The following is a 25,880-nucleotide window of genomic DNA, read 5'->3' as shown; positions in this document are numbered from 1 at the left end:
TCTATATGGACTTCAGTAAAGCCTTTGACAAGGTCCCTCATGGCAGACTGGTACAAAAGGTGAAGTCACACGGGATCAGAGGTGAGCTGGCAAAATGGATACAGAACTGGCTCGATCATAGAAGACAGAGGGTATCAGTGGAAGGTGTTTTTCTGAATGGAGGGATGTGACTAGTGGTGTTCCGCAGGGACCAGTGCTGGAACCTTTGCTGTTTGTAGTATATATAAATGATTTGGAGGAAAATGTAGTTGGTCTGATTAGTAAGTTTGCGGACGACACAAAGGTTGATGGAGTTGCGGATAATGATGAGGATTGTCAGAGGATACAGCAGGATATAGATCAGTTGGAGACTTGGGCGGAGAAATGGCAGATGGAGTTTAATCCGGACAAATGTGAGGTAATGCATTTTGGAAGGTCTAATGCAGGTGGGAAGTATACAGTAAATGGCAGAACCCTTAGGAGTATTGACAGGCAGAGAGATTTGGGCGTACAGGTCCACAGTCACTGAAAGTGGCAACGCAGGTGGATAAGGTAGTCAAGAAGGCATACGGCATGCTTGCCTTCATCGGTCGGGGCATAGAGTATAAAAATTGGCAAGTCATGTTGCAACTGTACAGAACCTTAGTTAGGCCACACTTAGAATATTTCGTGCAATTCTGGTCGCCACACTACCAGAAGGACGTGGAGGCTTTGGAGAGGGTACAGAAGAGGTTTACCAGGATGTTGCCTGGTCTGGAGGACATTAGCTATGAGGAGAGGTTGGAAAAACTCGGATTCTTTTTACTGGAACGACGGAGGTGGAGGGGCGACATGATAGAGGTTTCCAAAGTTATGAGCAGCATGGACAGAGTGGGTAGTCAGAAGCTTTTTCCCAGGGTGGAAGAGTCAGTTACGTGGGGACATAGGTTTAAGGTATGAGGGGCAAAGTTTAGAGGGGATGTGCGAGGCAAGTTCTTTACACAGAGGGTGCCTCTGAGTGCCTGGAACTTGCTGCCAGGGGAGGTGGTGGAAGCAGATACGATAGCGATGTTTAAGAGACATCTTGACAAATGCATGAATAGGAAGGGAATAGAGGGATATGGGCCCTGGAAGTGCAGAAGGTTTTAGTTTAGGCAGGCATCAAGATCAGCGCAGGCTTGGAGGGCCGAATGGCCTGTTCCTGTGCTGTACTATTCTTTGTTCTTTGTCTGTTTTTTGTAATGTTAGCTATTATGAGGCCATATTATATGGGCAAGGTGGTGCTAAGAGTAGACCCTTACCCAAAGCCATGAAATTCTGTACAGGAAATGACACACAGAAATATTCTAATTAATGAAACTTGTGCATACCTAGAGTATGGCCTCACTCTGGCCGCAAAAAATATCTTGGGACGATTTGGGTGCAAAAATACTCAAATTTCCAACCTGCTCTAACATTAGCAAGGCTCTCTGTCAACAGCACCTCTTGAAATTTATCCTTCGAAATCAATTCATAATCTCCATCTCCCTACCCAGCCCTTATCCTTGCTGTATTAGATTTTAGACTTAGTGAAAAGTGGCAACTTTCAACATTGCATTCACCAAAAAGGCTATGATATAAATTATCTAAAAAAATGTCCTTTTTTATCCAAAAAACCTATTTTTTACATTTATATTTTTATATTTGTGGTAAGCTCCATTTTGTTTGTGAAGAAGGAACAAATCATTCTTCTTCTTTGGCCTCCTTGTCTCGGGAGACAATGGGTAAGCACCTGGAGGTGGTCAGTGCTTTGTGGAGCAGCGCCTGGAGTGGCTACCAAGGCCAATTCTAGAGTGACAGACTATTCCACAGGTGCTTCAGATAAAATTGGTTGTCAGGGCTGTTTCGCAGTTAGCTCTCCCCTTGCGCTTCTGTCTTTTTTCCTGCCAACTGCTAAGTCTCTTCGACTCGCCACAATTTAGCCCCGCCTTTATGGCTGCCCGCCAGCTCTGGCGATTGCTGGTAACTGACTCCCACGACTTGTGATCATTGTCACATGTCGCGTTTGCAGACGTCTTTAAAGCGGAGACATGGACGGCCGATGGGTCTGATACCAGTGGCGAGCTCGCTGTACAATGTGTCCTTGGGGATCCCGCCATCTTCCATGCGGCTCACATGGCCAAGCCATCTCAAGCGCCGCTGACTCAGTAGTGTGTATAAGCTGGGGATGTTGGCCACCTCGAGGACTTCTGTGTTGGAGATATGGTCCTGCCACCTGATGCCAAGGATTCTCCCGAGGCAGCGAAGATGGAATGAATTGAGACGTCGCTCTTGGCTGACATACGTTGTCCAGGCCTCGCTGCCGTCGAGCAAGGTACTGAGGACACAGGCTTGATACACTCGGACTTTTGTGTTCTGTGTCAGTGCACCATTTTCTCACACTCTCTTGGCCAGTCTGGACATAGCAGTGGAAGCCTTTCCCATGCGCTTGTTGATTTCTGCATCGAGAGACAGGTTACTGGTGATAGTTGAGCCTAGGTAGGTGAACTCTTGAACCACTTCCAGAGCGTGGTCGCCGATATTGATGGATGGAGCATTTCTGATGTCCTGTCCCATGATGTTCGTTTTCTTGAGGCTGATCGTTCGGCCAAATTCGTTGCAGGCAGCCGCAAACCTGTCGATGAGATTCTGCAGGCACTCTTCAGTGTGAGATGTTAAAGCAGCATCATCAGCAAAGAGGAGTTCCCTGATGAGGACTTTCCGTACTTTGGTCTTCGCTCTTCGACGGGCAAGGTTGAACAACCTGCCACCTGATCTTGTGTGGAGGAAAATTCCTTCTTCTGAAGACTTGAACGCATGTGAGAGCAGCAGTGAGAAGAAAATCCCGAACAGTGTGGGTGCAAGAACACAGCCCTGTTTCACACCACTCAGGATAGGAAAGGGCTCTGATGAGGCACCACTATGCTGAATTGTGCCTTTCATATTGTCATGGAATGAGGTGATGATACTTAGTAGCTTTGGTGGACATCCGATCTTTTCTAGTAGTCTGAAGAGACCACGTCTGCTGACGAGGTAAAAGGCTTTGGTGAGGTCAATGAAAGCAACGTAGAGGGGCATCTGTTGTTCACGGCATTTCTCCTGTAGCTGACGAAGGGAGAACAGCATGTCAACGGTCGATCTCTCTGCTTGAAAGCCACACTGTGCCTCAGGGTAGACGAGCTCAGCCAGCTTCTGGAGCCTGTTTAAAGCGGCTCGAGCGTAGACTTTCCCCACTATGCTGAGCAGGGAGATTCCACGGTAGTTGTTGCAGTCACCGCGGTCACCTTTGTTTTTATAGAGGGTGATGATATTGGCATCGCGCATGTCCTGTGGTACTGCTTCCTCATCCCAGTACAGGTAAAGCAGTTCATAGAGTGCTGAAAATATAGTAGACTTAGCACTCTTAATTATTTAAGGGGTAATGCTGACCTATAACATAATAACATACATAAATATTGACTGCTCCAACTCCCATGAGTGATGAAATATGCTGTTAACTCCTGTGGATGAAAAGTATTATGGACCCTAGACTTTGCCACACACACAGAAGTAATGTAATGCTTAATGCTTTATATTACAGTATTTCCTTTGAACATTCTGTGCGGCGACAGTCTCAGTGGAAGACCCAGAGGCGGACACCAAAGGCGCACAGAAGGAATGCAGCCGGCCGACCGCCATCATGCAGCGTCTGGCCAATTAACCACCTGGAGGTGCAGGGCCTCTCCAATGAAGTTGTGGGGCGGTCCACGAGGTGTCAATCTCAGCGTCACTTGATTCAGAGGCAGGTGCTGGCACCATTTTAAAGGCTGGCAGACGTGCCTTGAAAGCTGCAAATGGCACAGCAGCAATCCTAAAGGGAGCTTGCTCCAAAGTGGGCCTCTGCAATCAGAACGCAGACCACCGCTGAGTGTAGGATCCAGAACGCAGACCACCGCTGAGTGTAAAATCCAGAATGCAGACCACCATCGAGTGAAGGATCCAGAATGCAGACCACCATCGAGTGAATGATCCAGAACGCAGACCACTGCAGAGTGTAGTGTCAAGAACGCAGACCATCGTAGAGTGTAGGATCCAGAACGCAGACCACCGCTGAGTGTAGGATCCAGAATGCAGACCACCGCTGAGTGTAGGATCCAGAACGCAGACCACCGTCGAGTGAAGGATCCAGAATGCAGACCACCATCAAGTGAATGATCCAGAACGCAGACCACTGCAGAGTGTAGTGTCAAGAACGCAGACCATCGTCGAGTGAAGGATCCAGAATGCAGACCACCATCGATTGAATGATCCGGAACGCAGACCACTGCAGAGTGTAGTGTCAAGAACGCAGACCATCGTTGAGTGAAGGGTCCAGAACGCAGTCCACCGCCGAGGGTAGGATCCAGAATGTAGACCACCGCTGAGTGAAGGATCCAGAACGCAGGCCACCGCTGAGTGAAGGGTCCAGACCGCAGACCAGCGCTGAGTGAAGGATCCAGAACGAGGACCACTGCTGAGTGAAGGATCCAGAACGCAGACCACGGCTGAGTGAAGGATCCAGAACGCAGACCACCGCTGATTGCAGGATCCAGAACGCAGACCACTGCTGAGTGTAGGATCCAGAACGATGACCACTGCTGAGTCAAGGATCCAGAATGCAGACCACCGCAGAGAGTAGGATCCAGAACGCAGACCATCACCGAGTGAAGGATCCAGAACGATGACCACTGCTGAGTGAAGGGTCCAGAACACAGACCACCGGAGAGTGTAGGATCCAGAACGCAGACCACCACCGAGTGAAGGATCCAGAATGCAGACCACCGCCGAGTAAAGGGTCCAGAATGCAGACCACTGCCGAGTGTAGGATCCAGAACACAGACCACCACCGAGTGAAGGATCCAGAATGCAGACGACTGCCGAGTGAAGGATCCGGAACGCAGACCACCGCTGAGTGTAAAATCCAGAATGCAGACCACCTCAGAGTCAAGGATCCAGAATGCAGACCACCGCTCATTGCAGGATCCGGAACGCAGACCACTGCCTAGTGTAGGTTTCAGAATGCAGACCAATGCCGAGTGATGGATCGAGAATGCAGACCACTGCCAAGTGATGGATCCAGAACGCAGACCACTGCTGAGAGAAGGATCCAATACGCAGATCACCGCTGAGTGATGGATCTTGAATGCAGACCACTGCCGAGTGATGGATCCAGAACGCAGACCAATGCTGAGTGAAGAATCCAGAAAGCTAACCACCGCTGAGAGTAGGATCCAGAACGCAGACGACTGCCGAGTGAAGGATCCAGAACGCAGACCACCGCTGAGTGTAAAATCCAGAATGCAGACCACCATCGAGTGAAGGATCCAGAATGCAGACCACCATCGAGTGAATGATCCAGAACGCAGACCATTGCAGAGTGTAGTGTCAAGAACGCAGACCATCGTAGAATATAGGATCCAGAACGCAGACCACCGCTGAGTGTAGGATCCAGAATGCAGACCACCGCTGAGTGTAGGATCCAGAACGCAGACCACCGTCGAGTGAAGGATCCAGAATGCAGACCACCATCAAGTGAATGATCCAGAACGCAGACCACTGCAGAGTGTAGTGTCAAGAACGCAGACCATCGTCGAGTGAAGGATCCAGAATGCAGACCATCGATTGAATGATCCGGAACGCAGACCACTGCAGAGTGTAGTGTCAAGAACGCAGACCATCGTTGAGTGAAGGGTTCAGAACGCAGTCCACCGCCGAGGGTAGGATCCAGAATGTAGACCACCGCTGAGTGAAGGATCCAGAACGCAGGCCACCGCTGAGTGAAGGGTCCAGAATGCAAACCACCGCCGAGTGTAGGATCCAGACCGCAGACCAGCGCTGAGTGAAGGATCCAGAACGCAGACCACCGCAGAGTGTAGGATCCAGAACACAGACACCACTGAGTGAAGGATCCAGAACGCAGACCATCGTAGAGTGTAGGATCCAGAACGCAGACCACCGCTGAGTGAAGGATCCAGAATGCAGACCAATGCTGAGTGAAGGATCCAGAACGCAGACCACTGCTGAGTGAAGAATCCAGATTGCAGACCACCACCGAGTGAAGGATCCAAAATGCAGACCACTGCTTAGTGAAGGATCCAGAACTCAGACCACTGCCTAATGTAGGATTCAGAACGCAGACCAGTGCTGAGTGAAGGATCCAGAACGCAGACCACTGCTGAGTGAAGGATCCACAAGGCAGACCACCGGAGAGTGTAGGATCGAGAACGCAGACCACCGCCAAGTGAAGGGTCCAGAATGCAGACCACTGCCTAATGTAGGATTCAGAACGCAGACCAGTGCTGAGTGAAGGATCCAGAACGCAGACCACCGCTGAGTGAAGGATCCAGAATGCAGACCAATGCTGAGTGAAGGATCCAGAACGCAGACCACTGCTGAGTGAAGAATCCAGATTGCAGACCACCACCGAGTGAAGGATCCAAAATGCAGACCACTGCTGAGAATAGGTTCCGGTATGCAGACAACTGTCCAGTGTAGGATTCAGAATGCAGACCAGTGCTGAGTGAAGGATCCAGAACGCAGACCACCGCTGAGTGAACGATCCAGAATGCAACCACCACCAAGTGTAGGATCCAGAACGCAGACCACTGCTGAGTGAAGGATCCACAAGGCAGACCACCGGAGAGTGTAGGATCGAGAACGCAGACCACCGCCGAGTGAAGGGTCCAGAATGCAGACCACTGCCTAATGTAGGATTCAGAACGCAGACCAGTGCTGAGTGAAGGATCCAGAACGCAGACCACTGCTGAGTGAAGGATCCACAAGGCAGACCACCGGAGAGTGTAGGATCGAGAACGCAGACCACCGCCGAGTGAAGGGTCCAGAATGCAGACCACTGCCGAGTGTAGGATCCAGAACACAGACCACCGCTGATTGAGGTATCCAGAATGCAGACCACCACCGAGTGAAGGATCCAGAATGCAGACCACCGCTGAATGAAGGATCCACAACGCAGACCATTGCCCAGTGCAGGATCCAGAATGCAGACCACCGCAGAGTCAAGGATCCAGAATGCAGACCACTGCTCAGTGTAGGATCCGGAACGCAGACCACTGCCAAGTGATGGATCCAGAACGCAGACCACTGCCAAGTGAATGATCCAGAGTGCAGACCAACACAGAGTGAAGGATCCAAAACGCAGACCACTGCTGAGAGTAGGTTCCAGTATGCAGACAACCGTCCAGTGAAGGATCTGGAATGCAGATCACTGCTTAGTGAAGGATCCAGAATGCAACCACCACCACGTGTAGGATCCAGAACGCAGACCACCGCTCAGTGAAGGATCCAGAACGCAGACCACTGCCTAGTGTAGGTTTCAGAACGCAGACCAATGCTGAGTGAAGGATCCAGAACGCAGACCACTGCTGAGTGAAGGATCCAGAACGCAGACCACTGCTGAGTGCAGGATCCAGTACGAAGACCACTGCTGAGTGAAGGATCCAGAACGCAGACCACTGCAGAGAGTAGGATCCAGAACGCAGACCATCACCGAGTGAAGGTTCGAGAACGCAGACCACCGCAGAGAGTAGGATCCAGAACGCAGACCATCACCGAGTGAAGGATCAAGAACGCAGACCACCGCAGAGAGTAGGATCCAGAACGCAGGCCACCGCAGAGAGCAGGATCCAGAACGCAGACCATCACCGAGTGAAGGATCGAGAACGCAGACCACCGCTGAGTGAAGGATCCAGAATGCAGACCACCGCAGAGAGTAGGATCCAGAACTCAGAACACCACTGTGAGAAGGATCCAAAACACAAACCACCGCTGAGTGAAGGATCCAGAACGCAGACACCACCGAGTGAAGGATGCAGAACGCAGACCACCGCTGAGTGAAGGATCCAGAACGCAGACACCACCGAGTGAAGGATGCAGAACGCAGACCACTGCTGAGTGAAGGATCCAGAACGCAGACCACGGCTGAGTGAAGAATCCAGAACGCAGACCACTGCTGATTGCAGGATCCAGAACGCAGACCACTGCTGAGTGTAGGATCCAGAACGCAGACCATGGCTGAGTGAAGGATCCAGAACGAGGACCACTGCTGAGTGAAGGATCCAGAACGAGGACCACTGCTGAGTGAAGGATCCAGAACGCAGACCACGGCTGAGTGAAGGATCCAGAACGCAGACCACTGCTGATTGCAGGATCCAGAACGCAGACCACTGCTGAGTGTAGGATCCAGAACGATGACCACTGCTGAGTCAAGGATCCAGAATGCAGACCACCGCAGAGAGTAGGATCCAGAACGCAGACCATCACCGAGTGAAGGATCCAGAACGATGACCACTGCTGAGTGAAGGGTCCAGAACACAGACCACCGGAGAGTGTAGGATCCAGAACGCAGACCACCACCGAGTGAAGGATCCAGAATGCAGACCACCGCCGAGTGAAGGGTCCAGAATGCAGACCACTGCCGAGTGTAGGATCCAGAACACAGACCACCACCGAGTGAAGGATCCAGAATGCAGACGACTGCCGAGTGAAGGATCCGGAACGCAGACCACCGCTGAGTGTAAAATCCAGAATGCAGACCACCGCAGAGTCAAGGATCCAGAATGCAGACCACCGCTCAGTGCAGGATCCGGAACACAGACCACTGCCTAGTGTAGGTTTCAGAATGCAGACCAATGCCGAGTGATGGATCGAGAATGCAGACCACTGCCAAGTGATGGATCCAGAACGCAGACCACTGCTGAGAGAAGGATCCAAAACGCAGATCACTGCTGAGTGATGGATCTTGAATGCAGACCACTGCCGAGTGAAGAATCCAGAAAGCAGACCACCGCTGAGAGTAGGATCCAGAACGATGACCACCGCTGAGTGAAGGGTCCAGAATGATGACCACTGCTGAGTGAAGGATCTAGAACGCAGACCATCACCGAGTGAAGGATCCAGAACGCAGACCACCACCGCGTGAAGGTTCCAGAACGCAGACCACCACTGAGTGTAGGATCCAGAACGCAGACCACCGCCGGGTGAAGGATCCAGAATGCAGACCACCGCCGAGTGTAGGATCCAGAAGGCAGACGACTGCTGAGTGAAGGATCCAGAACGCAGACCACCGCAGAGAGTAGGATCCAGAACGCAGACCACCGCCGAGTGAAGGGTCCAGAATGCAGACCACCGCCGAGTGTAGGATCCAGAATGCAGACCACCGCCGAGTGAAGGGTCCCGAATGCAGACCACCGCCGAGTGTAGGATCCAGAACACAGACCACCACCGAGTGAAGGGTCCAGAATGCAGACGACTGCCGAGTGAAGGATCCGGAACGCAGACCACTGCCGAGTGATTGGATCGAGAATGCACACCACTGCCAAGTGATGGATCCAAAACGCAGATCACTGCTGAGTGATGGATCTTGAATGCAGACGACTGCTGAGAGAAGGATCCAGAATGCAGACCATCGCTGAGAGTAGGATCCGGAACGCAGACCACTGCCGAGTGAATGATCCAGATTGCAGACCACCACAGAGTGAAGGATCCAAAACGCAGACCACTGCTGAGAGTATGTTCCAGTATGCAGACAACCGTCCAGTGAAGGATCCAGAATGCAGACCACTGCTTAGTGAAGCATCCAGAATGCAACCACCACCACGTGTAGCATCCAGAACGCAGACCACCGCTCAGTGAAGATCCAGAATGCAGACGACTGCCGAGTGAAGGATCCGGAACGCAGACCACCGCTGAGTGTAAAATCCAGAATGCAGACCAATGCTGAGTGAAGGATCCAGAACGCAGACGACTGCCGAGTGAAGGATCCAGAACGCAGACCACTGCTGAGGGAAGGATCCAGAACGTAGACCACCGCTGAGAGTAGGATCCGGAACGCAGACCACTGCCGAGTGAATGATCCAAAACGCAGACCACTGCTGACAGTCGGTTCCAGTATGCAGACAACCCTCCAGTGAAGGATCCAGAATGCAACCACCACTACATGTAGGATCCAGAACGCAGACCACCGCTCAGTGAAGGATCCAGAACGATGACCACCGGAGAGTGTAGGATCCAGAAAGCAGAGCACCGCCAAGTGAAGGATCCAGAATGCAAACCACCGCTGAGTGCAGTATCCAGAACGCAGACCACTGCTGAGTGAAGGATCCAGAACGCAGACCACCGCAGAGAGTAGGATCCAGAACGCAGACCATCACCGAGTGAAGGATCCAGAACGATGACCACCGGAGAGTTTAGGATCCAGAAAGCAGACCACCGCCGAGTGAAGGATCCAGAATGCAAACCACCGCTGAGTGAGTATCCAGAACGCAGACCACTGCTGAGTGAAGGATCCAGAATGCAGACGACTGCCGAGTATAGGATCCAGAACTCAGAACACCACTGTGAGAAGGATCCAAAACACAAACCACCGCTGAGTGAAGGATCCAGAACGCAGACACCACCGAGTGAAGGATGCAGAACGGAGACCACTGCTGAGTGAAGGATCCAGAACGCAGACACCACCGAGTGAAGGATGCAGAACGCAGACCACTGCTGAGTGAAGGATCCAGAACGCAGACCACTGCTGATTGCAGGATCCAGAACGCAGACCACTGCTGAGTGTAGGATCCAGAACGCAGACCATGGCTGAGTGAAGGATCCAGAACGAGGACCACTGCTGATTGCAGGATCCAGAACGCAGACCACTGCTGAGTGTAGGATCCAGAACGATGACCACTGCTGAGTCAAGGATCCAGAATGCAGACCACCGCAGAGAGTAGGATCCAGAACGCAGACCATCACCGAGTGAAGGATCCAGAACGATGACCACTGCTGAGTGAAGGGTCCAGAACACAGACCACCGGAGAGTGTAGGATCCAGAACGCAGACCACCACCGAGTGAAGGATCCAGAATGCAGACCACCACCGAGTGAAGGGTCCAGAATGCAGACCACCGCCGAGTGTAGGATCCAGAACACAGACCACCACCGAGTGAAGGATCCAGAATGCAGACGACTGCCGAGTGAAGGATCCGGAACGCAGACCACCGCTGAGTGTAAAATCCAGAATGCAGACCACCGCAGAGTCAAGGATCCAGAATGCAGACCACCGCTCATTGCAGGATCCGGAACGCAGACCACTGCCTAGTGTAGGTTTCAGAACGCAGACCAATGCCGAGTGATGGATCGAGAATGCAGACCACTGCCAAGTGATGGATCCAGAACGCAGACCACTGCTGAGAGAAGGATCCAAAACGCAGATCACTGCTGAGTGATGGATCTTGAATGCAGACCAATGCCGAGTGAAGAATCCAGAAAGCAGACCACCGCTGAGTGAAGGATCCAGAACGATGACCACCGCTGAGTGAAGGGTCCAGAATGATGACCACTGCTGAGTGAAGGATCTAGAACGCAGACTATCACCGAGTGAAGGATCCAGAACGCAGACCACCGCTGAGTGTAGGATCCAGAACGCAGACCACCGCCGGGTGTAGGGTCCAGAATGCAGACGACTGCTGAGTGTAGGATCCAGAAGGCAGACGACTGCTGAGTGAAGGATCCAGAACGCAGACCACCGCTGAGTGTAAAATCCAGAATGCAGACCACTGCTCAGTGCAGGATCCGGAACGCAGACCACTGCCGAGTGATTGGATCGAGAATGCACACCACTGCCAAGTGATGGATCCAAAACGCAGATCACTGCTGAGTGATGGATCTTGAATGCAGACAACTGCTGAGAGAAGGATCCAGAATGCAGACCATCGCTGAGAGTAGGATCCGGAACGCAGACCACTGCCGAGTGAATGATCCAGATTGCAGACCACCACAGAGTGAAGGATCCAAAACGCAGACCACTGCTGAGAGTATGTTCCAGTATGCAGACAACCGTCCAGTGAAGGATCCAGAATGCAGACCACTGCTGAGTGAAGCATCCAGAATGCAACCACCACCACGTGTAGCATCCAGAACGCAGACCACCGCTCAGTGAAGGATCCAGAACGCAGACCACCGCTCAGTGAAGGATCCAGAACGCAGACCACTGCCTAGTGTATGATTCAGAACGCAGACCAATGCTGAGTGAAGGATCCAGAACGCAGACCACTGCCGAGTGAAGGATCCAGAACGCAGACCACCGCTCAGTGAAGGATCCAGAATGCAGACCACCGCAGAGTCAAGGATCCAGAATGCAGACCACTGCTCAGTGTAGGATCGAGAACGCAGACCACCGCCGAGTGAAGGATCCAAAACGCAGACCACTGCTGAGAGTAGGTTCCGGTATTCAGACAACCGTCCAGTGAAGGATCCAGAATGCAGACCACTGCTTAGTGAAGGATCCAGAATGCAACCACCACCACGTGTAGGATCCAGAACGCAGACCACCGCTCAGTGAAGGATCCAGAATGCAGACCACTGCCGAGTGATGGATCCAGAATGCAGACCAATGCTGAGTGAAGGATCCAGAACGCACACCACTGCCTAGTGTAGGATCCAGAACGCAGACCACCGCTCAGTGAAGGATCTAGAATGCAGACCACCGCGGAGTTAAGCGTCCAGAACGCAGACCACCGCTGAATGAAGGATCCACAACTCAGACCATTGCCCAGTGCAAGATCCAGAATGCAGACGACTGCCGAGTGAAGGATCCAGAACGCAGACCACTGCCGAGTGAATGATCCAAAACGCAGACCACTGCTGAGAGTAGGTTCCAGTATGCAGACAACCCTCCAGTGAAGGATCCAGAATGCAACCACCACCACATGTAGGATCCAGAATGCAGACCACCGCTCAGTGAAGGATCCAGAACGCAGACCACTGCTGAGTGAAGGATCCAGAACTCAGACCACTGCCCAGTGAAGGATCCAGAACGCAGACCACTGCCTAGTGAAGGATCCAGAATGCAGACCAATGCTGAGTGAAGGATCCAGAACACAGACCACGTCTGAGTGAAGGATCCAGAATGCAGACCACTGCTGAGAGAAGGATCTAAAACACAGACCACTGCCGAGTGATGGATCTGGAACACAGACCACTGCCGAGTGATGGATCCAGAATGCAGACCACTGCTGAGTGTATGTTCCAGTATGCAGACAACCGTCCAGTGTAGGATCCAGAATGCAGACCACTGCTTAGTGAAGGATCCAGAACGCAGACGACCACCGAGTGAAGGATCCAGAATGCAACCACCACCAAGTGTAGGATCCAGAACGCAGACCACTGCCTAATGTAGGATTCAGAACGCAGACCACTGCTGAGTGCAGGATCCAGAACACAGACCACCGCTGAGTGAAGGATCCAGAACGCAGACGACCACCGAGTGAAGGATTCAGAATGCAGACCACGGCCTAGTGTAGGATCTATAACGCAGACCACCACCGAGCGAAGGATCCAGAACGCAGACCACTGCCTAGTGTAGGATCCGTCACTCGGACTACTGCTTGTGAAGGATCCAGAACGCAGACCACTGCTGAGAGAAGGATCTAAAACACAGACCACTGCCGAGTGATGGATCCAGAACGCAGACCACTGCCGAGTGATGGATCCAGAATGCAGACCACTGCTGAGTGAAGGATCCAGAACGCAGACCATTGCTGAGAGTAGAATCCGGAACGCAGACCACTGCCGAGTGAAGGATCCAAAACGCAGACCACTGCTGAGTGTAGGTTCCAGTATGCAGACAACCATCCAGTGAAGGGTCCAGAATGCAGACCACTGCTTAGTGAAGGATCCAGAATGCAACCACCACCAAGTGTAGGATCCAGAACCAGACCACCGCTCAGTGAAGGATCCAGAATGCAGGCCACTGCCGATTGTAAAATCCAGAACGCAGACGACCACAGAGGGAAGGATCCAGAACGCAGATTACTGCTGTGTGAAGGATCCAGAATGCAGACCACCACAGAGTAAAGGATGCAGAACGCAGACCACTTCTGAGTGATGGATCCAGACCACAGACCACTTCTGAGTGATGGATCTAGAACGCAGACCACTGCCCCGTGATGGACCTAGAATGCAGACCACTGCCGAGTGATGGATCCAGAATGCAGACCACCGCTGAGTGTAGGATCCAGAACAATGACCACCACTGAGTGAAGGATCCAGAACGCAGACCACCGGAGAGTGTAGGATCGAGAACGCAGACCACCGCCGAGTGAAGGATCCAAAACGCAGACCACTGCTGAGAGTAGGTTCCGGTATGCAGACAACCGTCCAGTGAAGGATCCAGAATGCAGACCACTGCTTAGTGAAGGATCCAGAATGCAACCACCACCACGTGTAGGATCCAGAACGCAGACCACCGCTCAGTGAAGGATCCAGAATGCAGACCACTGCCGAGTGATGGATCCAGAATGCAGACCAATGCTGAGTGAAGGATCCAGAACGCACACCACTGCCTAGTGTAGGATCCAGAACGCAGACCACCGCTCAGTGAAGGATCTAGAATGCAGACCACCGCGGAGTTAAGCGTCCAGAACGCAGACCACCGCTGAATGAAGGATCCACAACTCAGACCATTGCCCAGTGCAAGATCCAGAATGCAGACGACTGCCGAGTGAAGGATCCAGAACGCAGACCACTGCCGAGTGAATGATCCAAAACGCAGACCACTGCTGAGAGTAGGTTCCAGTATGCAGACAACCCTCCAGTGAAGGATCCAGAATGCAACCACCACCACATGTAGGATCCAGAATGCAGACCACCGCTCAGTGAAGGATCCAGAACGCAGACCACTGCTGAGTGAAGGATCCAGAACTCAGACCACTGCCCAGTGAAGGATCCAGAACGCAGACCACTGCCTAGTGAAGGATCCAGAATGCAGACCAATGCTGAGTGAAGGATCCAGAACACAGACCACGTCTGAGTGAAGGATCCAGAATGCAGACCACTGCTGAGAGAAGGATCTAAAACACAGACCACTGCCGAGTGATGGATCTGGAACACAGACCACTGCCGAGTGATGGATCCAGAATGCAGACCACTGCTGAGTGTATGTTCCAGTATGCAGACAACCGTCCAGTGTAGGATCCAGAATGCAGACCACTGCTTAGTGAAGGATCCAGAACGCAGACGACCACCGAGTGAAGGATCCAGAATGCAACCACCACCAAGTGTAGGATCCAGAACGCAGACCACTGCCTAATGTAGGATTCAGAACGCAGACCACTGCTGAGTGCAGGATCCAGAACACAGACCACCGCTGAGTGAAGGATCCAGAACGCAGACGACCACCGAGTGAAGGATTCAGAACGCAGACCACTGCCTAGTGTAGGATCCGTCACTCGGACTACTGCTTGTGAAGGATCCAGAACGCAGACCACTGCTGTGAGAAGGATCTAAAACACAGACCACTGCCGAGTGATGGATCCAGAACGCAGACCACTGCCGAGTGATGGATCCAGAATGCAGACCACTGCTGAGTGAAGGATCCAGAACGCAGACCATTGCTGAGAGTAGAATCCGGAACGCAGACCACTGCCGAGTGAAGGATCCAAAACGCAGACCACTGCTGAGTGTAGGTTCCAGTATGCAGACAACCATCCAGTGAAGGGTCCAGAATGCAGACCACTGCTTAGTGAAGGATCCAGAATGCAACCACCACCAAGTGTAGGATCCAGAACCAGACCACCGCTCAGTGAAGGATCCAGAATGCAGGCCACTGCCGATTGTAAAATCCAGAACGCAGACGACCACAGAGGGAAGGATCCAGAACGCAGATTACTGCTGTGTGAAGGATCCAGAATGCAGACCACCACAGAGTAAAGGATGCAGAACGCAGACCACTTCTGAGTGATGGATCCAGACCACAGACCACTTCTGAGTGATGGATCTAGAACGCAGACCACTGCCCCGTGATGGACCTAGAATGCAGACCACTGCCGAGTGATGGATCCAGAATGCAGACCACCGCTGAGTGTAGGATCCAGAACAATGACCACCACTGAGTGAAGGATCCAGAACGCAGACCACCACCGAGTGCAGGATCCAGAGCGCAGACCAGCGGAGAGTGTAGGGTCCAGAACGCAGACCACCGCTGAGTGAAGGATCCAGAACGCAGACCACCGCTGAGTGAAGGATCCAGAACGCAGACCACTGCCTAGTGTAGGATCCATAACGCAGATTACTGCTGAGTGAAGGATCCAGAACGCAGACCACCACTGAGTGAAGGATCCAGAACACAGACCACCGCTGAGTGAAGGATCCAGAACGATGACCACCGCTGAGTGAAGGATCCAGAACGATGACCACCGCTGAGTGAAGGATCCAGAATGCAGGCCACTGCCGATTGTAAAATCCAGAACGCCGACCACTGCTGAGTGAAGGATCCAGAACGATGACCACCGCTGAGTGTAGGATGCAGAACGCAGACCACAGCTGAGTGTACTATCCAGAACACAGACCAGCGCTAAGTGTAGGATCAAGAACGATGACCACCGCTGAGTGAAGGATCCAGAATGCAGACCACCGCAGAGTGTAGGATCCAGAACGCAGACCACCACCGAGTGAAGGATGCAGAACGCAGACCACTTCTGAGTGAAGTATCCAGAAGGCAGACCACCGCAGAGTGAAGGATCCAGAACACAGACCACCACCGAGTGAAGGATCCAGAATGCAGACCACCACCGAGTGAAGGATCCAGAATGCAGACCACCACCGTGTGAAGGATCCAGAATGCAGACCACCACCGTGTGAAGGATCCAGAACGCAGACCACCGCAGAGTGAAGGATCCAGAATGCAGACCGCCACTGAATGAAGGATCCAGAACGCAGACCACCACCGAGTGAAGGATCCAGAATGCAGACCACGGCTGAGTGAAGAATCCAGAATGCAGACCACCACCGTGTGAAGGATCCAGAATGCAGACCACCACCGTGTGAAGGATCCAGAACGCAGACCACCGCTGAGTGTAGGATCCAGAACGCAGACCACCGCAGAGTGAAGGATCCAGAATGCAGACCGCCACTGAATGAAGGATCCAGAACGCAGACCACCACCGAGTGAAGGATCCAGAATGCAGACCACCACCGAGTGAAGGATCCAGAATGCAGACCACCACCGTGTGAAGGATCCAGAATGCAGACCACCACCGTGTGAAGGATCCAGAACGCAGACCACCGCTGAGTGTAGGATCCAGAACGCAGACCACCACCGAGTGAAGGATCCAGAATGCAGACCACCGCAGAGTGAAGGATCCAGAACACAGACCACCGCAGAGTGAAGGATCCAGAACACAGACCACCGCTGAGTGTAGGATCCAGAACGCAGACCACCACCGAGTGAAGGATCCAGAATGCAGACCACCGCAGAGTGAAGGATCCAGAACGCAGACCACCACCGAGTGAAGGATCCAGAATGCAGACCACCGCAGAGTGAAGGATCCAGAACGCAGACCACCACCGAGTGAAGGATCCAGAATGCAGACCACCGCCGAGTGAAGGATCCAGAATGCAGACCACCGCAGAGTGAAGGATCCAGAACGCAGACCACCGCAGAGTGAAGGATCCAGAATGCAGACCACCGCTGAGTGAAGGATCCAGAACGCAGACCACCACCGAGTGAAGGATCCAGAATGCAGACCACCGCCGAGTGAAGGATCCAGAATGCAGACCACCGCAGAGTGAAGGATCCAGAACGCAGACCACCGCAGAGTGAAGGATCCAGAACGCAGACCACCACCGAGTGAAGGATCCAGAATGCAGACCACCGCAGAGTGAAGGATCCAGACGCAGACCACCGCAGAGTGAAGGATCCAGAATGCAGACCACCGCTGAGTGTAGGATCCAGAACACAGACCACCGCTGAGTGAAGGATCCAGAACGCAGACCACCACTGAATGAAGGATCCAGAACGCAGACCACCGCAGAGTGAAGGATCCAGAACACAGACCACCGCTGAGTGAATGATCCAGAACGCAGACCACCACTGAATGAAGGATCCAGAACGCAGACCACTGCTTAGTGAAGGATCCAGAACGCAGACCACTGCTTAGTGAAGGATCCAGAACGCAGACCACCGCTTAGTGAAGGATGCAGAACGCAGACCACCGCTTAGTGAAGGATGCAGAATGCAGACCACCGCCGAGTGAAGGATCCAGAACGCAGACCACTGCTTAGTGAAGGATGCAGAACGCAGACCACCGCTTAGTGAAGGATCCAGAACGCAGACCACCGCTTAGTGAAGGATGCAGAACGCAGACCACCGCTTAGTGAAGGATCCAGAACGCAGACCACCGCTTAGTGAAGGATGCAGAACGCAGACCAATGCCGAGTGAAGGAACCGGAACGCAGACCACTGCCTAGTGTAGGATCCAGAATGCAGACCACTGCCTAGTGTAGGATCCAGAACGCAGACCACCGCTCAGTGAAGGATCTAGAATGCAGACCACCGCGGAGTTAAGCGTCCAGAACGCAGACCACCACTGAATGAAGGATCCACAACTCAGACCATTGCCCAGTGCAAGATCCAGAATGCAGACGACTGCCGAGTGAAGGATCCAGAACGCAGACCACTGCCGAGTGAATGATCCAAAACGCAGACCACTGCTGAGAGTAGGTTCCAGTATGCAGACAACCCTCCAGTGAAGGATCCAGAATGCAACCACCACCACATGTAGGATCCAGAACGCAGACCACCGCTCAGTGAAGGATCCAGAACGCAGACCACTGCCTAGTGTAGGATTCAGAACGCAGACCAATGCTGAGTGAAGGATCCAGAATGCAGACCAATGCTGAGTGAAGGATCCAGAACGCAGACCACTGCTGAGTGAAGGATCCAGAACTCAGACCACTGCCCAGTGAAGGATCCAGAACGCAGACCACTGCCTAGTGAAGGATCCAGAATGCAGACCAATGCTGAGTGAAGGATCCAGAACACAGACCACGTCTGAGTGAAGGATCCAGAATGCAGACCACTGCTGAGAGAAGGATCTAAAACACAGACCACTGCCGAGTGATGGATCTGGAACACAGACCACTGCCGAGTGATGGATCCAGAACGCAGACCACTGCCGAGTGATGGATCCAGAATGCAGACCACTGCTGAGTGAAGGATCCAGAACGCAGACCATTGCTGAGAGTAGAATCCGGAACGCAGACCACTGCCGAGTGAAGGATCCAAAACGCAGACCACTGCTGAGTGTAGGTTCCAGTATGCAGACAACCATCCAGTGAAGGGTCCAGAATGCAGACCACTGCTTAGTGAAGGATCCAGAATGCAACCACCACCAAGTGTAGGATCCAGAACCAGACCACCGCTCAGTGAAGGATCCAGAATGCAGGCCACTGCCGATTGTAAAATCCAGAACACAGATGACCGCTGAGTGTAGGATCCAGAACGCAGACGACCACAGAGTGAAGGATCCAGAACGCAGATTACTGCTGTGTGAAGGATCCAGAATGCAGACCACCACAGAGTAAAGGATGCAGAACGCAGACCACTTCTGAGTGATGGATCCAGACCACAGACCACTTCTGAGTGATGGATCTAGAACGCAGACCACTGCCCCGTGATGGACCTAGAATGCAGACCACTGCCGAGTGATGGATCCAGAATGCAGACCACCGCTGAGTGTAGGATCCAGAACAATGACCACCACTGAGTGAAGGATCCAGAACGCAGACCACCGGAGAGTGTAGGATCCAGAACGCAGAACACCGCCGAGTGAAGGATCCAGAACGATGACCACCACCGAGTGAAGGATCCAGAACGCAGACCACCGCTGAGTGAAGGATCCAGAACGCAGACCACTGCCTAGTGTAGGATCCATAACGCAGATTACTGCTGAGTGAAGGATCCAGAACGCAGACCACCGCTGAGTGTAGGATCCAGAACAATGACCACCACTGAGTGAAGGATCCAGAACGCAGACCACCACCGAGTGCAGGATCCAGAGCGCAGACCACCGGAGAGTGTAGGATCCAGAACGCAGAACACCGCCGAGTGAAGGATCCAGAACGATGACCACCACCGAGTGAAGGATCCAGAACGCAGACCACCGCTGAGTGAAGGATCCAGAACGCAGACCACTGCCTAGTGTAGGATCCATAACGCAGATTACTGCTGAGTGAAGGATCCAGAACGCAGACCACCGCTGAGTGAAGGATCCAGAACGATGACCACCGCTGAGTGAAGGATCCAGAACGATGACCACCGCTGAGTGAAGGATCCAGAATGCAGGCCACTGCCGATTGTAAAATCCAGAACGCCGACCACTGCTGAGTGAAGGATCCAGAACGATGACCACCGCTGAGTGTAGGATGCAGAACGCAGACCACAGCTGAGTGTACTATCCAGAACACAGACCAGCGCTAAGTGTAGGATCAAGAACGATGACCACCGCTGAGTGAAGGATCCAGAATGCAGACCACCGCAGAGTGTAGGATCCAGAACGCAGACCACCACCGAGTGAAGGATGCAGAACGCAGACCACTTCTGAGTGAAGTATCCAGAAGGCAGACCACCGCAGAGTGAAGGATCCAGAATGCAGACCACCGCAGAGTGAAGGATCCAGAACACAGACCACCGCAGAGTGAAGGATCCAGAATGCAGACCGCCACTGAATGAAGGATCCAGAACGCAGACCACCACCGAGTGAAGGATCCAGAATGCAGACCACCACCGAGTGAAGGATCCAGAATGCAGACCACCACCGTGTGAAGGATCCAGAATGCAGACCACCGCTGAGTGTAGGATCCAGAACGCAGACCACCACCGAGTGAAGGATCCAGAATGCAGACCACCGCAGAGTGAAGGATCCAGAACACAGACCACCGCAGAGTGAAGGATCCAGAACACAGACCACCACTGAATGAAGGATCCAGAATGCAGACCACCGCAGAGTGAAGGGTCCAGAATGCAGACCACCGCAGAGTGAAGGATCCAGAACACAGACCACCGCAGAGTGAAGGATCCAGAACACAGACCACCACTGAATGAAGGATCCAGAACGCAGACCACCGCAGAGTGAAGGATCCAGAACACAGACCACCGCTGAGTGAAGGATCCAGAACGCAGACCACCACTGAATGAAGGATCCAGAACGCAGACCACTGCTTAGTGAAGGATCCAGAACGCAGACCACTGCTTAGTGAAGGATCCAGAACGCAGACCACCGCTTAGTGAAGGATGCAGAACGCAGACCACCGCTTAGTGAAGGATGCAGAATGCAGACCACCGCCGAGTGAAGGATCCAGAACGCAGACCACTGCTTAGTGAAGGATGCAGAACGCAGACCACCGCTTAGTGAAGGATCCAGAACGCAGACCACCGCTTAGTGAAGGATGCAGAACGCAGACCACCGCTTAGTGAAGGATCCAGAACGCAGACCATCGCTTAGTGAAGGATGCAGAACGCAGACCAACGCTTAGTGAAGGATGCAGAATGCAGACCACCGCTGAGTGAAGGATCCAGAACGCCGACCACTGCCTAGTGTAGAAACCATAACGCAGACCACCACTGAGTGAAGTATCCAGAACGATGACCACCGCCGAGTGAAGGATCCAGAACGCAGACCAATGCCGAGTGAAGGATCCGGAACGCAGACCACTGCCTAGTGTAGGATCCAGAATGCAGACCACCACCGAGTGTAGAAGCCATAACGCAGACCACCACCGAGTGAAGGATCCAGAACACAGACCACTGCTGAGTGAAGGATCCAGAACACAGACCACTGCTGAGTGAAGGATCCAGAACGCAGACCACTGCTGAGTGAAGGATCCAGAACGCAGACCACCGCTGAGTGTAGGATCCATAACGCAGACGCCACCGAGCGAAGGATCCAGAACGCAGACCAATGCCTAGTGTAGGATCCGTAACTCAGATTACTGCTGTGTGAAGGATCCAGAATGCAGACCACCGCCGAGTGAAGGATCCAGAACGCAGACCACTGCCTAGTGTAGGATCCATAATGCAGACTACCACTAAGTGAACGATGCAGAAAGCAGACCACCGCCGAGTGAAGGATCCAGAACTCAGAACACCACTGTGAGAAAGATCCAGAATACAGACCACCGCTGAGTGAACGATGCAGAATGCAGACCACCGCTGTGAGAAGGATCCAGAACGCAGACCACTGATGAGTGAAGGATCCAGAACGCAGACCACCGCTGAGTGAAGGATCCGGAACGCAGACAACTGCGGAGTGAAGGATCCAGACCGCAGACCACTGCTGTGTGAAAGATGCAGAACGCAAACCACTGCTGAGTGAAGGATCCAGACCGCCACTGAGTGAAGGATCCAGTGGACAGACCACCACCGAGTGAAGGATCCAGAATGCAGACCACTGCTGTGTGAAAGATGCAGAACGCAAACCACTGCTGAGTGAAGGATCCAGACCGCCGCTGAGTGAAGGATCCAGTGGACAGACCACCACCGAGTGAAGAGCAAAGATAGCTGTTCAACTGAGCAGTCAAGGAGACAGTGTGCCACTGCCATGCCGATGAAAGGGAGGTTGACCATTTCCGCCACCTCCAGCATGATGTCACTGCCAAACGCATCTTCCCCTCCCTTCACCTGTCAGCATTCCGAAGGGATCGTTCCCTCCCTGACACCCTGGTCCACTCCTCCATTACCCCCACCACCTCGTCCCTGTCCCATGGCACCTTCCCCTGCAATTGCAGGAGGTGTAATACCTGCCCATTTACCTCCTCTCTCCTCACTATCCCAGGCCCCAAACACTCCTTTCAGGTGAAGCAGTGATTTACTTGTACTTCTTTCAATGTAGTATACTGTATTCGCTGCTCACAGTGTGGTCTCCTCTACATTGGGGAGACCAAGCGCAGACTGGGTGACCGCTTTGCGGAACACCTCCGCTCAGTCCGCAAGCAGGACCCTGAGCTTCCGGTTGCTTGCCATTTCAACATTCCCCCCTGCTCTCATGCTCACATCTCTGTCCTGGGATTGCTGCAGTGTTCCAGTGAACATCAACGCAAGCTCGATGAACAGCATCTCATCTACTGATTAGGCACACTACAGCCTGCCGGACTGAACATTGAGTTCAATAATTTCAGAGCATGACAGCCCCCCATTTTACTTTCATTTTTAGTTATTTTTTCTTTTTTTCTTTTTTACATTTTTTACAATTTTTTAAAAAGTTTATTTCATTTCATCTTAGTTTGTTCAGTTTGCTTAGCCACTGTGTTTTTCATGTTTGTACTTGCTGCTGTTTAATCTTCAGTCCGTTAACACCCGATCTGTACTAATGCTTTGTCTTTCAACACACCATTAACATATTGTTTGCCTTTGCTCCGTGACCTTTTGGTCAGCTATGTGGCCTTGTCCAATCTACACCCTCTCCTTTGTTATCTCTTGCCCCACCCCCACCTCACTTGCTTATAACCTGTGACATTTTTAATATTTGTCAGTTCCGAAGAAGGGTCACTGACCCAAAATGTTAACTCTGCTTCTCTTTCCACAGATGCTGCCAGACCTGCTGAGTGGTTCCAGCATTTCTTGTTTTTATTTCAGATTTCCAGCATCCGCAGTATTTTGCTTTTAATTCACCAGAATGATTCCTGGGTTGGTGGGATTGTCCTCTGAGGAGAGTTTGAGGAGACTGGGCCTGTATTCTCTAGAGGTTGGAAGAATGAGAGGTGATCTCATTGCAGCATATGAAATTCTTACAGGGCTCGACAGGATTGAAACAGGATGTTTTATTTATTTTATTTTTTTATTTAGAGATACAGCACTGAAACAGGCCCTTCGGCCCACCGAGTATGTGCCGACCATCAACCACCCATTTATACTAATCCTACATTAATCCCATATTCCTATCACATCCCCACCTGTCCCTATATTTCCTTACCACCTACCTATACTAGGGGCAATTTATAATGGCCAATTTACCTAGCAACCTGCAAGTCTTTGGCATGTGGGAGGAAACCGGAGCACCTGGAGAAAACCCACGCAAACACAGGGAGAACTTGCAAACTCCGCACAGGTTCTCCTGGTTGGGATGCGGTGGGGTCTAGAACCAGGGGACACAATCTCAGAATAAGAGATAGACCATTTAGGACTGAGATGAGGAGGAATTTTCACTCGGAGGGTGGTGAACCTTTGGAATTCTCTACCATAAAGGGCTGTGGAGGCTCGGTCAGTATATTCAAGACAGAGATCGAGAGATTTCTAAATATTAAAGGTATTAAGCGAGATGGAGATAGTGCAGGAAAATGGCATTGAGGTAGATCAGCCATGAACTAGTTGAATGGCCTACTCCTACTCCTAGTTCCTATACCCATGTTCTTATGTTCCTGGGATGTGAGCATTGCTGGCAAGACCAACAGTTATTGCCCATCCCTAACTGCCCTTGAGATGAAGGTGAGCCACCTTCTTGAACCGCTGCAGTTCATGTGGGATAGATACAGCCACAGTTCTGTTAGGAAGGGAGTTCCAGGTTTTGACACAGCGACAATGGAGGAATGGTGATACATTTCCAAGTCAGGATGGTGTGTGACTTGGTGGGGAACGTGCAGCTGGTGGTGTTCCTATGCATCTACTGCCCTTGTCCTTCTAGTTGGTAGAGGTTGCAGGTTTGAAAGGTGCTGTTGAAGGAGGCTTGGAGAGTTGCTGCAGTGCATCCTGTAGATGATGCATATTGTTGCCTCTGTGCCAGTGGTCAAGGGAGTGAATGTTGAAGGTTGTGCTTGGGGTGCCAATCAAGTGGGCTGCTTTGTCCTGGATGGTGTTGAGCTTCTTGAGTATTGTTGGATTTGCACTCATCCAGGCAAATGGAGAGTATTCCATCACACCCCTGACTTGTGCCTTGTAGATGGTGGACAGACACTGGGGAGTCAGTAGCTGAGTTACTCACCGCAGAATTCCTAACCTCTGAACTGCTCTTGTAGTCACAGTATCTGTATGACTGGTCCAGTTCAGTTTCTGGTCAATGGTAACCCCAAGGATATTAATGTTTACAATACAAAAAGCAGGTTGTTAGAATTGTTGGTTTATATTATTATATGCACATTATAATATTTTGGCATCTCTACCTGCAATAACCTCATTTATGACAAACAAAGTAAAATAAAATTTTAAAAAACATTCCTGAATGAAGTCTGAATTTTATTGAATTTATAAAAGGTGTTTTTTTTAAATTTTGATCCTGATAGTTACCCAGTTAAATGTCTGCTTTTTGTTGAAGCCAATAGTTAAATGAACAGTTTGAGAAATGAGTACAGTGGTGTTTTACAGAGTGTTGTTATTTAATACTAAAATATGGACTTGTTAAGAAACTGCATGAATCTATAAAATGTTGTTTTCATTAACATTAAGACAGAATTTGGATTTCTATGTGTAAAGCAGTGTACTGGCATCGGAAGAGGAAAAGTAACCTGTGCTCAGATAGTGTGGAGTTCCATAAGCTTTATAGTTGGTATTGAAAAACAAAACCTTCAAATGCCGACATCCTTACAGTTCCTTAACACAATTCGGATGGGGTGGGGGAGGGTGGATAGGAAGGTGCAGGGAGTTGGACCATCCTTTATTTTATTGACAGTGATGTCTTTACCTAGCTTGGCTGGGGAACTTAATCGTCTATGGATTAAGTTACTAGTTCTTTGAAAAAAGGATGAATTTTGACCTTCAGTCCAAAGAGACATCAAGCATAGCACGGATTTCATTCTGTTAGTTTTTGTTTTTCCACTTGCGTGATTGCTGAGAAATGTTAATTTTGTTTGAACAGAGAACATCAAACATCTTGCCTATTACTGCTTTTTGCTGTTATTGTAATCGGCTAGACAGTAATGAAACCAAACAAATCTGCAGCTTTAATTTAAGGTTCAATCGTTTTCTTGCTTTCAGAAGAATTATTTTAGTTTGCAATTCAGTTGCATGAAAAGTTTTGTTTTCAGATCATCTTATTGCATCTGCATGCTTTAGTAGGTTGTCTCAACGCTTTTGATCAAAAACACAGACTCATAAAATCACTAATTGTGCTTTTTCAG

The sequence above is a fragment of the Heterodontus francisci genome, chromosome 5 (genome assembly GCF_036365525.1).
Source record: "Heterodontus francisci isolate sHetFra1 chromosome 5, sHetFra1.hap1, whole genome shotgun sequence".
Classification (NCBI taxonomy): Eukaryota; Metazoa; Chordata; class Chondrichthyes; order Heterodontiformes; family Heterodontidae; genus Heterodontus; species Heterodontus francisci.
The sequence above is the reverse complement of the archived record's forward strand: the minus strand, read 5'-3'. Positions refer to the sequence as shown.